Consider the following 12200-nt stretch of genomic DNA (forward strand, 5'->3'; position numbering starts at 1 on the left):
ACACTTTTCAGTCTGAAGGTCAACCTTACTTGACCTCTCTGCAACCTTTGGTGGTCTTCATCGCTCCCTCCTTCGTGGCATTCCTTCCTATCCTGGCTTCCATGACATTATTTTCTTTCAGGTTTCCTCCTACTTTTCTGACAATTCCTTCTTAGCCTCCTTCAACTGTTTAACCCCTATTCACCTCAATTGCTAGTGTTCTGCAGGGTTTTGCCTACTTCCTCTCTATACAGACTCTCCCTTGGTGATTTAGCTCACTTCCAAAGCTTCTGACTGCCACCTACTATGGATGACTCCCAAACTCTATCTGCAGCCCAGGCCTCTCTCCTGAACTCTGGACCCACAGGGCCAACTACCAATGGGGGCGCTCTGTTTGGAGACCCACAGGGACTCAAACTCAACACATCCTATATTCCCTAAAAACAAAACAAAAACCCTTATGAAGTCAACGGAAGAAAGTACCATATCATTTTATTTTATTTTTTTGCTTTATTAGTTATAACAAGATTTTTTCATGTTTTACTGATCAGTTATGTGTATATGTGTGTGTGTGTGTGTGTGTGTATGCAAATATTTTCTCTACTTGATATTCTGCATACCCCTTCCTTCCTCCCTGACTTGTGCCTTAATTTGGGTCCCCATCACACCTCCCCCAAATTACTGCAACACTTTCCTGAGTGCTCCTCCGGCTCCTGGTCTGCTAGTTTATGCAACCAGACTCGATTCTTCAGTCTGAGTGGTAAGTTTATTATACAAATCTGATCATGCCACTCTCCTGCTTAAAATATTTCAATGGCTTCCTATTGCTTTCAGGGTGAAAACCAAGCAGGCTTGCATGACCCACACAGGGTGTCCCACGATCCAACCCCTTCCTGCTCTCTCTAGCCTAGTTCTCCCCCCTCCACACCTGTACCTTATATCCCTTCTTCTAGCTTCTGGGAGGTGCCTGCTCTTTCCCTGTTTCATGCCATTGCAGCACTCATTTCTCTGCCTTTTTTCCCTGTCTGGTTAGCTTTAATTCATTTTTCAGAACCCACCTCTTTGTTTCCTCTGGTGGGCTTTCCTCTCTCCTGACACCACCTCCCTGGGAGGGTTAGTTGTCCTAACTATGTGCTCCCACTGCAACTGTGTTACCCATCCTGGTGTACATTCCATTATTTTATAATTGCCTTTTACCTGTCTGTCTCCTTGCCAGTCCGTGAGCTCCTTGAAGACAGGTCTACATCTTCCTCAACATTATGTTCTCAAAACTTAATGCCAACCTGGCATACAGTAGACATTCAATACATTTTTGTATGACTGAGTAAATATGTGATGAAATACTCTTGCTATACTTTTTTTCTGAGACTCCTTTCCTGACCACAGAATTAATTCATTTATTTAGGAGGGGGAATAATCAAAGTAAATCAAAGTAATCAAAATGCCACCAGTCTTCTCCCAAAAGCCCTTTCTCCCTGTTTCACAAGAGGACCCAAGCCTGAGTGTCCAAGAAGACACTGAAAAGGGGCCAAAGTTTCAGGGCCAGTCAGTCAGCTCTAAAGGGTGCCTTGTTGGGTCCCTTCCCCTTTCTGTTTGCCATTGCTTGATTCATGCTAAGTTTGGGGTGGGGTCCTATGTGCTGCAGCTGGAGCCTCCTGATATAGTACTTCAGAGTGTCTTATGGTGGACCAAAAACTGTGATAGCCAAGAGCCCGGCACGCTGAAGTGGGGAATCAGAGGACAGAAGGCAATACAGGGCAAAGACATTACTCAGACTTGAATGGGAATGGTTAGTCAGAACTCTTCAGAGAAACAGAACAGAAGTATCCCATCCTATTGGCTGTATATAGTTATGTATATAGGATGTATACATAGCTAAATATAGATTTTATATCTATATAATAAGGAATCGGCTTAAGGTTTTTATGGAGGCTGACAGGATGAATTAGCAAGGTGGAGACCTAGGAGATCTAATGTTGTGGTTCCAGTCTGAATGCTAGCAGCCTTCGGACCCAGAAAGAGCCAATGTTTCAGTGTGAGTCTGAAGGCAGGAAAAAGCTGATATCCCAGTTTAAGGCAATCTAAGGAATTCTCTTACTCTCTTACTCTAGGAGGATCAGCCTTTTTGTTCTATTCAGGCCTTCAACTAATTGGATGAGGACCACCCACATTAGAGGGTCCAATCTCCTTTACTCAGTCTATAAATTTAAATGTTAATCCCATCCAAAAACACACTCACAGAAATACTCAGAATAATATTTGACCAAATAACTGGGCACCCCATAGCTCGCAGGCTGACACAAAAATTTTTTTTAAAAGATCTTATTTATTTACTTGAGAGAGAAACGGCGAGAGCACAAGTGGGGGAAAGGGCAGAGGAAAGGAAGAGGGATAAGCAGACTCCCGCTGAGCAGGGAGCCTGATGCAGGGCTCTAATCCCAGGACCCCCGAGATCATGACCTGAGCAGAAGTCAGACACCTAACCGACTGAGCCACCCAGGTGCCCCAACACACAAAATTAACCACCTCAGGAGGCAAAAGGGTGAGCAGGTTATCTCTACCGCCAGCTGTTAGAAGATGCATATAAACTACACACACACACACACACCACACAATCACACACCTGCCCTCTAATATAGGCTTCCCAGAAAGGGTAGTTTCACTCCCTAAGAGGCATTTTTGGAAATTTATGGAGGCATTTGTCACCATCACAATTTGTTACAATGATGGGGGGGTGCCACTGGATGGGGGCATCAGATGTTCTGCCGTGGTCAGGACAGTCTCTACCACAAGGTACTGTCAGCATGACTTTCAAACGTCCCACTAGATGTTTATGTCCATGAAAACCCTGTTTGTAATTATCTGGGTCTAGCATCCAACTCCATTTTACATATAGACATGAAGGATTTTTTCAATTTTAACAGGAACTGAATTTTTCTAGGAATGAAAAATTGAGTGAAGGTGGCACATTTTGTTCAGGACTTTACTAAGGGTTGTTCCCCAGTATCCCCATGATTCTGGAAAATCATGTAATGAATAGCAATGCCAATCAGTATTTGAGTGGCCCTTAAAATACATGTGGATCTGTGCATTTCTAAATATTGCATTCATGGTGATTCTGCACAGAAGTGCAAACATCTAACTACTCATTAGGTCTTCCAGTGTAGCTGTGTACACATTTTTTCCAGGTACTGAAATACTTAATATTTTACTATAAAATTACTTTTCTTTGCTCTTTGATTATAACAGCGAGTGCATTATTTATAATTTTTTTTTAAATTATGGATTTTGGAGGGAAAATTCTGTGTGTAGGCAGATTGTGTTATTTATGGTTTTCATTTGAGCACAACAAAGGGAGAGTTAAAAATTATTTGTTATAAAAGGAGGCACTGGATCTAACATGGCTGAGAGCCACTATTCTAAATGAACCAGTGCTTCTGAACAGATGCTCATCTACCTGTCAGGCCCAAGCCTGGCCCCAAAGGGCCTGCATGTAGCGAGGAGGCTAGGTTCCCAATAATCTTATCTTCCATTTTGGGGAAACTTCAGAGATGAATGAGTCCTGGGGCGCCTGGCTGGCTCTCTCAGTGGAATATGTGACTCTTAATCTCAGGGTTGTGGGTTCAAGCCCCATGTTGGGTGTAGAGATTACTTAAAAATAAAATCTTAAAAAAAAAGAAGAAATTAATAAGTCTCTAAGCAACTGGTTAATGTCACCGAGTGTCACTGAGATATCTCTTTGTTCAATCAAGCGCTGGAAAGATCAAGAGGGCTTTTTATCTACCTTCCAGGGGCTTACAGACCCTGCCTCCTCCATGAAGGCTGCCTGGATCAGGTCCCCCTTGAGGAAGCTCTCTCTCCCCCCTCCTCTGCTCTGCCTACAAGTGCTCCACCTCAAATTCTTTTCATGAGTTCATTTCTTACCTCCTCAAATGGACTGTAAATTCCTTGAGAAGAGAGGTTGGTGTGTCCCATGTCCTGAGGTGCTCATTAAGAATGTTGAAAGAATGAATGAATGAATGAACAAATTAGTGAATGAATGGATGAATGAATAAGTGAATGCATGATTTGGGGGAGTCTAACAGATGGCTCTACCAATATAATGCCAATATCTTTGGAAGTCAAATAGAGGGGACTGTTTATACCCAGCCAGCTGGCCAGCTGAACTCCCAGTGATGCCTTGGACTTTAATCAGAAATTTAATTAGCCCTGGCACCTGATTCTGGAAGAAATGGAGAACAATGATGAGCACAAGCAGGAGAGAGCTAGGCTGTTAACCAGCCTGACATACGGTGCCATGTATCACCCACTGGCTTTCATTTAGGGCTGGACTAAGTCCTAAATTACTTTATTTCTAAATGTTAGATGTGTTTATTCTCTTTCCTGATGCTAGATAATTAAGACCTTTTATTGACTGCCTGAAACCAAAAGTATGTGGTACTTTGGAATGTTTCGGGGTGTATACAAAGTAGTTGCAGATGTAGCAAGTAGAGGTGACACAGTTCTGGATAGGAGTTCAAAACACTGGGCTTGATCCCTGACATTTTCCACCAACTAGCTGTGTGGCAATGGACAAGCCAGTTGATATTTCCAGGTTGAAAAGTCTATGAATCAACAAAGTGCAGTACATGACTACTTAAATGAATTACACAGTGATTCATTGGCAGAGGTAGATATACCATGAAACTAAGGATGTTCACACTTTAAGGCCCTTCATTGCACACTGGCCTCTTCCCGAGACCCTGTGCTTCATTTTGTCAGATAGTATTATTACCCCAAACCTGGGTGTCCGATTAAAGCTTCTTCCAGGTTCAAAATTCTATGTTTCTGGCCAATGGGCTTGAGGAAGGGCATTTTCTTCTCCAGTTTTATAACTTGCTATTTTTGAGAGTCAAGGACAGTGCGGCGTCATAGGTACATTGTTGCTTTCTTTAGGTACTTGGCATGATTTTGGATGGTTCCGATAAAGAAAATAAAAACACTGAGTGAGAGGCTAGATCTGTGGGATTTACTAGTAAAATATTTAAACTCGAGCCACCTTCTATATTCTATTGTAGTTGAGAATTCTACCAGCAAAATTCTTTGACTGTAAGGTCCATGTCTCGTTCCTATTAATTTTGCTCAAGTCTCATTTCTTGTTGTCCGGGAGACCTAAAATTTGACTTAAATATTGCAGAGGCACTTCTCTTCCTTCATTTTCCTAGAAGAGCTTTGACCCTGGCATCTTGGAAGCCATCGCTGGGAGGTGCAGGTGAACTATGAATTGAGTTGATAGTGTTCAGTAAAACAGGTCTTTACTGTGTGGCAACCTGATTCAGACACCTACACTAACCGAACTGGGAAAACTGGGGGTACTCAGGAAGTCTCTTCATTATTTGCCGGGTGAACATGAGGGGCAAGCCCCAAGGTTAAGTGTCACGCTGCTAGCCCAAGAGGACAGAGCAGAGATGGCAGACGGTGGAGGAGGTGAATATCCTCAGGCCAAGGTCCTTACAATGGAAGCTTTCTTCTGTGTCTCCTTGGTCCTCACAACCTCTTGCCCTGCCAGCAACAAGCATCCAAAGGGCCTCCATCCTCAGTGGCTTTCCAGAACCACTGTAAGTGTCTTACCCTGGAGCAACTTGCTTTCAGCACTCACCCCAACAAGCAGAGTTGATGTTGGCTCAGGAATTCTCTTACTTTGTTTTTCTTGTTACTGGCATTTTATTCCTTTTCGTGGAGAGGGGAGCAAGAACGCCTTTCTTTCGTTTATTCTTCCTGGTGATTTTCACCAAAAATAAGGTTATGGTTCCACTTCTGCCTTCAATTTGTGTCAAACACAAGCCCCAGCATTCTGTTATTGTTCTTGTCTTTAACCTTGTTTTCCCAATATAGAATCACTTCTTCCTTGGTATTATGACCCGGTAGGAGGCCCACAGCTGACAGTAAAAACTCCAGATCAGTGGACGGCTTAAGTGGAGTTCAGTTCACATTTACTCTGCCTGTCTGAAATTTGCATTTCCACTTATGCTTCTTCTCATTTAAATTTCATTTCCATCTATTTGTTTGTTAATTGGATTTAGATTGGTGTTTAGTTTTGAACCAGCTTTGAACTTGCCTTTTTATTTTTTTGGCTCATAATTATCTTTTAGTTTATATTATTTTACTGTTAAGTTCTCAACCGTCCACGAACACAGTTCTAACCCAGCTCTGCTCAGCGTGTGACCTTGTTCCCCAGCATGCATTACCTAATTTCATCATACAGGGGCTTAATAAACATGATGGTTTCCCTCTTTGCAATGTTCTAGTGTCCTTTGAATTGGCTTTGTTTTTATTCATTCTTATTTCTATGTTCGTATTTTTAGACCAATTCCCAAACTTACTTGGGAATACATTGTTAACATATAAGCCTAATAGTAATTAGGAATAGCTAGAATAATTCCCATCAAGTTAGGACTTCATAAATATTAATCTTTGGAAGGGATGAGAAATGCCTACATTTAAATAAGGAGAGTGTCAACTCTGTTGGGGCTGGAGGGCTGTCCCCCACTGAGGAATATGTGGGAATAGCCCCATTCCATGTGCTGCCTGATTGTAAAATAGCACCATGCATGTCATTGTGCTGCCCAGTCTTCAAGGGGACTGAGAGATGTTGGGAATAGTGTCAAAAAGGGACACATTTTTGTGCAGGTTTTTTTAAAAAAAAGCATGACCCTCATGTCTCCTGATTTTGTCCACCATGCAGACCCTCCTCTTTCCCACCCTGCACGCCCATCTTCTGTTGTCCTGTTGCAGAGTGTGTCAGAAACCCTGCGGTTTCAGAGACTTGGAGCGCTTCATCTAGGGGGCAGGGGAAAATCCACATACAAAAACAACATTCAAAATCCCTGCGCTGATTAGGAGTTGGGGAGGGGATGAAGTGTGGGGAAGGCTGGAAGGGAACATGCCAGCATCTTTCTCTCCCTCCTTCTGCTCTCAGGGTAGTGGGAGTGAGTAGTGGAGCTAAGAAGGAGATGACTAGGGGTGGGGAGCAGGGCATGGGCATGGGGGCTCTATGCTGAACTGTACAATTTGCAAGCACTTTTCTGTTATCTCATGAGGGTAGGTCAGTAGCTCCAGGGCCATTTTATAGTTCTAGAAATTGGATTTTAGGGTGGTTAAACAAATTTCCCCAGAGTATACATTTGTAAAAGAAAGGGCAGAGCCACACCCAAATCCAAAAATCTGGTATTGGAAAGCTCCCATGCCATAAAACATCTTCCTCTCTTGGTTCATCTTTGATGCCTCAAGTTCTACTCTTTAATTTCTTTGGGAAATTAATGGATTTTTTTCTCCTATAGGACATCTGCATTTAATTCTTTAGGAAGCATTACGTCTCAGTGTGAATCAGTCAGTTGGCTCCTTCCCACCTGAGAGCAGCTTCCTACAGAAGGAGCTTCTCAGCAGGCAGGGAAGGAGAGGGCTGGAGAGGGCCGGGCATGGTAGGCACTCATAGGCCACCCAAGAGCCCAAACTCTTGCAGTGGTGATGGCATGGTGGTAGGGGTGTGGAGAGAGGTCCAAAGAAGGTGGCCCAGGAGACCACTGGAAGAGAATGCAGGAAGAAGGCAGAAAGTCAATTTCTTTCTTTTTACTCGGCCAGCTAAGTAAGGCCTGTCCAGGACCCTTGTGGTTCCAGCAGTCATTTGGTACAAAAGAAAACACTGAATTCCTTGGAGCCATTATTGAGGCTTGAAAGCTTGGAGCCTCTGTGTTAGCAGCAGTCTGGGAACAGTTCAGCCAGAAGTGGGATATGTTCCCTGCAGACCCATAATTTTAGGAGCTACATTGTTTCCTAATGGGATCACTGGTTCTGGACTCAATGGTGCTGAAAAGGAGCCCCTTTCAGCAGGAGAGAAACTTAGAGGTGCTACAATCAGCAACTGAGACTGACAGGGATAGGGACTTGCCCAAGGCCACACAGTGAGTTAGCTTGGCCCAAAGTTGTTGCAATCAAGTGCACTTGAAAAACCCTAATGGCAGAGGTTGGGGAGGGAAGGTGGAAAACATTTTGTCAAGCATTAGATTATGACAAGTTCTCAGCAGGTTCTCTACACTTCCAGAAGTTTAAAAATGTGATGGCTGAAGGGGGCCTTGTGGATAGCTTTAAGCATTTTGGTGGTATTACTGACATTTGATTATTTCCACTTGGCTTTTACTATTTGGATGGTTAACAGCAGCAGCAACAAACTCTTCTGTAAAACTTACCTCTAAATGCCAAAGCAGTTTTTCTAAAAATAGTATACAAAAAGAGAAAGGTGTTTGCATAAAGTAGCTCTCTATTAATTTCCCTTTGTGCTTCCGCGTGGCTCAGAGAAAGCCCCCGCTTGTTCTCCACTCACTCTTTAGAAGATCAGGGAAGAACACTGGACCTTGCAATTAGGCCTCCTTCCTCTGAAGAGGTCAGGGCCCTCAAAACTCACCCATGAGTCCCCCACTGTGAGGCAGGAAGGTGCCCACAGGGCTCCCCTCAGTCTACTTCAAGTGCAGGAAGTGGCCCCTTCACCTGCGCAGCCCAGCTCTGGCTGGTGGTGGCTGGAACACCACCTTCCCGCCTCTCACACAAGGGGAGGAGTTTGCTCCCTGACAGTTTCGGCTCTCAGGAATTTCATTTATCAGGTTTTTTTCCTCAACAGCATTTCTCTCCATTTAGTTCATAGGATGTTGATGGGTTTCTCTTCCTTTGGCTCTTCCATGGGGGTCTAGGCCTCCCCCTTCCCAGGACAGAGTCCAGCCTGCCTGCATACTCTTTCATAGGCCAGAGGTTGAGTCCCTATTGCTGTCCATGTGCTCTACTTACATCTGTTCAATTCAGTAGATGTTCACTGAGGATGGACTCTGGAGCAGGTCTAGAGCACATGGCAATGGAAACGTCTGCCATCTAACCTTGTGGAGCCTATAGACCAGTAAGGGAGACAGCTTTGGGGACAGAAAGGGATATAGCTGAAAGGGACCTTAGGAGTGGGGTTGAGGAAAGAGGAGGGATGATGTAGATTCCATGTCTCCCCAAACTAAGGTATTTCTTGGGCTTGTTGGGGCCACAGAGAGCTTCAAGAATTTCTACGGTTCCCAAATGGAGCATCTGGGAGTGTCTATCCCTCTGTCCTTCCTACTCACCTGGCACCTGAACATGTACTGTTTTGTGTTCAACTGTTGCTGTGTCTCTGAGTTCTTGCCTCAACCAGATGACATGCCTTTTGAGGGCAGCGCCACAGAATCCCATCTGCTTTCCCCAGGGCTGAGGTGGAAGCAGGTGCTCCACAGGTACTTGTCCTGGGGAAAATCAAGCAGCTGGGCTGGGAGTAGGCTTCATGGACAGTGGAGGCCCCAGGGGCTTGACTGCCTTCCCTTGGTCCCCTTCTCCCCATTGTGTGGCTCTTGAGGACTGATTTGGTGCCAGACTTAAGGCCAACAGCTCAATGATGTGCTGTTCGCAGTGTGCAGAGGACAGAGCCATAAACAGGGATGGTGCCATGGAGTGTGCCTCCTCCCAGAGAGGAAAGAGCATCAGACAGGGAGACCTGGGTGCAGATCCCAGGCCCTCCAGTGCCTACTCACTTGAGTCTCCACGTCTGTAAAAGGGGAAAATGACCTTTACCTCCTATTGTTGTGAAGATTAAAAGTTAATGTGTGTGATAAAATCGCTAACGTTTGAATGTTGAAGGGATTTCCCAACTATGATCTCATTTGAACCTCATCGTAGGGCAAGCATTATCATTTCCATTTCACAGATGAAAAACTTGGGGGTGAGAGAGTATAAATGACCCAGTAGAGATCACACCACAATTAAGAGGTAGAGCTTGGCCTTGCACCCAGCTGGACTTTGGCCACCATCTGTTACCATGTAAAAGGACAGCTGACACATCGTACAGTGTTATACAGGGTTTCAAAGTCCTTTCATGTCCACCAACTGCTGATGCTTCCTGGGGGGACATATGTCAAGTGTTGCCATATATGAAACATCTAGGGCATAATTTTAATGAGAATGTTGCAGTCAAGGAAGCAGTGAGCCTTTGGTAATCGTGTGGATCCAACTGCATAACTGGCCATCACTTTTGGGTGACAATGGCAGATTATGAGGATTGTATAAGAACCACCGATAAGAATTTCTACAAGGTGTAATGACAAGCTCTGGTGAGATAGTTTGACTACACTACAATGCATGAAAGTGTTTGTAAGAATTGTGCTTCTGCATCTGACAGAATCTGCTTATATCTTCAGAAAACTTTGTTATGAACAAATTTAAATTACTCTTTCATGTCTGATTTCAGATGCTCTAAGTATTGCATCTGAGAATAGGAATGTTGATTATAGTGTTTACAAGGAAATGGATGAATATTCTATCAATAACTATTCAAATCTGCTAGACTTAGGCTAAGCCTAATATATCTAGTTAAAACAAGGGAAACATATTCCATCTTCAGCCTGATTAGCAACAAGAGTGTGTGAGGTGAGAGTCAGGCTGAGCTTGGAAAGGAAGAGTGTTTTTCCAATAGGAAGGGAGGTTGCACAAGAATGGGATGGCCTGGTGATGACCCAGGGCAAAACCTGACAAAGCAGTTGGTCTCTGTTGGGCAGAGAATACAGAGGGGACAGGGGCCCATCAGTCAGCTTCAGCTCTGCAGGCTACATCTCAGGGTGTTTCCTATGGAAGTTCCAGAAGAAAACCAGTGTGGTCAGCTTAGGGGTTTGTGGTTTGTGTTGGAACACTGGACATACCACATTACTGGAAAGATGCACACTAGATAACCAGCAAAATAAAACGCAACTTTCCAAATGTTGGCAATGATAGGAGATTCAGTTCCAATGACCAGTTGTTTATTGAATGAATGTCAGTGCAAATCATAACAAATGCATTTTAACCATGACAGCCACAGGAAGGACACAAAGAATGCAGTGTCCCTGATTCCATGAAACAGCTCACTGGAAACTGTGAATTCTAGAACCTAGAATGGGAGGACTCTGACACCCTTGCCACATGACCAACCAAGACAAAGAACCCTGGGAGGCTTGAGGCTACAAAGATCTGGGCATCTGTGGGTCTACCTCCCCAGGAGATCCCTCACCCATGTGAGGGTCACATGTAGGGCATGGGTGATAGGATTATTGGATAGGATGCTGACTCCTGACTGCAGGTGGAATGCACACAGTGGGAATCTGGTACTGGTCAACCTATCAAACTAGGTAAGTCTTTGGTGTCTGAGTAGTAATAGGAGACTATTCCATGCTTTGGCAGGGATTGAGAAGACATTAGAATGTGGGCTAAGAACACAGCTTGGTTGAACAAATGTGGCTTTGAACTTCAACTCTGCCATCAACTGAGTGACTCTGGGTAGGTGGTTTCATTTCTTAGAGCCTCAGTTTCTTCATCTTTGTTGTAAAATAGGCGTGGTATTATAACTTTCTTGTTAAACTATTGAAGGTAGTAAATTAGATAATGTGTACAGAGTGCCCAACACTGTGCCTGACACATGGGCACTTACCACATAGCAAAGCAGCACCCTGGCCCCTGTAGCCTCATGGGGGTGGCTAAGCAAGAGGCCGAGGAAGGGTCCCTCTGACTTCAAGGTAGGTCTGGATCCTAAACTTCTAACAACCCCCCCAAATCTTCCTCTTAAAGGTGTGGGGGTATGAGGAGGGGCACAGTCTAGTTCCCTGGCTGTGTCAAAGTGCAAAACCTCCATTCCTACTCTTTTTGCCCCAGATTCTGTCAAGGACACCAGACTATGGGATGGCACTGGCACAAGTGTCAGTAGAATTGAGATCGGCTCTGGCTCTGCAGCTTACTGGCTGGATGACCTTAAACAAGTCCTGTAATCTGCCAAGGCCTGGGTTTCTTCATTCGCAAATTGGAGGCAAGCTTATCTGCTGTTTGCCCATCACTGGGTCAAGTTCAATGTCATTAGCCTGGCATTTAGCTCCTTCCATAATATTCCCTTCATGTCCACACAGCCCAGCCAGGCCAAACCTTTCTCAGCATTTCCTTCATACCAGACAGAGCCTTCCTGCCCAACTCTTTGTGTATTTAAATCCTATATACCTTTATATCCCCTGCAACATCTAGCACAGGGTCTTGAATAAAATAGATGATTATTTTATCAATTAGGGTTAGGTTTACATGTGACTAGAAAACTAAAATAACAGTAGTTTAAGGAACATAGAAATTATTTCTCTCTTATGGCAAAGAGGTCCAATAGAAAATAA

General features: G+C 44.2%; 1 protein-coding gene across 6 annotated transcripts in view; it reads left to right on the top strand.

Moving 5' to 3' along the window:
- The window catches only part of CYP19A1 (cytochrome P450 family 19 subfamily A member 1), a 130224-nt gene that overhangs the window by 15966 nt on the left and 102058 nt on the right, over nt 1-12200 (top strand). The window lies entirely within an intron of this gene.

This window comes from Halichoerus grypus, chromosome 8, assembly GCF_964656455.1.
Source record: "Halichoerus grypus chromosome 8, mHalGry1.hap1.1, whole genome shotgun sequence".
Classification (NCBI taxonomy): Eukaryota; Metazoa; Chordata; class Mammalia; order Carnivora; family Phocidae; genus Halichoerus; species Halichoerus grypus.